A 1,055-nucleotide genomic window follows, 5' to 3' on the forward strand; every position below is an offset into this window, starting at 1 on the left:
CTTATGTACCCCGATCCTAAAAACTTTGTCGGCGAGGGTGGGGGTGAGGGAGTTGTTGAAACATACACGATAACTTCTGTGCAAATAACATGATAACTCAAACATGGCAGACCTGATAACTTATGTACCCCGGTCTTGATAACTTGGTCGGCCAGGGTGGGGGTGGGGCAAGTCGCTGAAACATGCCATGATCACTTCTGTGCAAATAACATGATAACTCAAACATGGCGGACCTGATAACTTATGATAACTTGGTCGGCGAGGATGGGGTGGGGCAAGTCGCTGAAACATGCCACGGTAACTTCTGTGCAAATAACATGATAACTCATACATGGTAGACCTGATAACTTTGTTGGAGGGGTTGGGGTCGGGGTGTCGTTGAAACGTACGATGGTAACTTCTATGCAAATAACATGATAACTCACTGATAACCCACAAGTATAGGGGATCGCAACAATTTTCGAGGGTAGAGTATTCAACCCAAATTTATTGATTCGACACAAGGGGAGCCAAAGAATATTCTCAAGTATTAGCAACTGAGTTGTCAATTCAGCCACACTTGGATAACTTAGTATCTGCAGCAAAGTATTTAGTAGCAAAGTAATATGAAAGTAACGGTAGCAGTAGCAAAAGTAATATTTTTAGGTTTTGTAGTGATTGTAACAGTAGCAACGGAAAAGTAAATAAGCGAAGAACAATAAGTGAAAAGCTCGTAGGCATTGGATCGGTGATGAAGAATTATGTCGGATGCGGTTCATCATGTAACAGTCATTAATAGAGTGACACAGAACTAGCTTCAATTCATCAATGTAATGTAGGCATGTATTTCGAATATAGTAATACATGCTTATGGAAAAGAACTTGCATGACATCTTTTGTCCTACCCTCCCGTGGCAGCGGGGTCCTAATGAAAACTAAGGGATATTAAGGCCTCCTTTTAATAGAGTACCGGAACAAAATATTAACACATAGTGAATACATGAACTCCTCAAACTACGATCATCACCGGGAATGGTCCCGATTATTGTCACTTCGGGGTTGCCGGATCATAACAC

The sequence above is a fragment of the Triticum dicoccoides genome, chromosome 7A (assembly GCF_002162155.2).
Source record: "Triticum dicoccoides isolate Atlit2015 ecotype Zavitan chromosome 7A, WEW_v2.0, whole genome shotgun sequence".
Lineage (NCBI taxonomy): Eukaryota > Viridiplantae > Streptophyta > Magnoliopsida > Poales > Poaceae > Triticum > Triticum dicoccoides.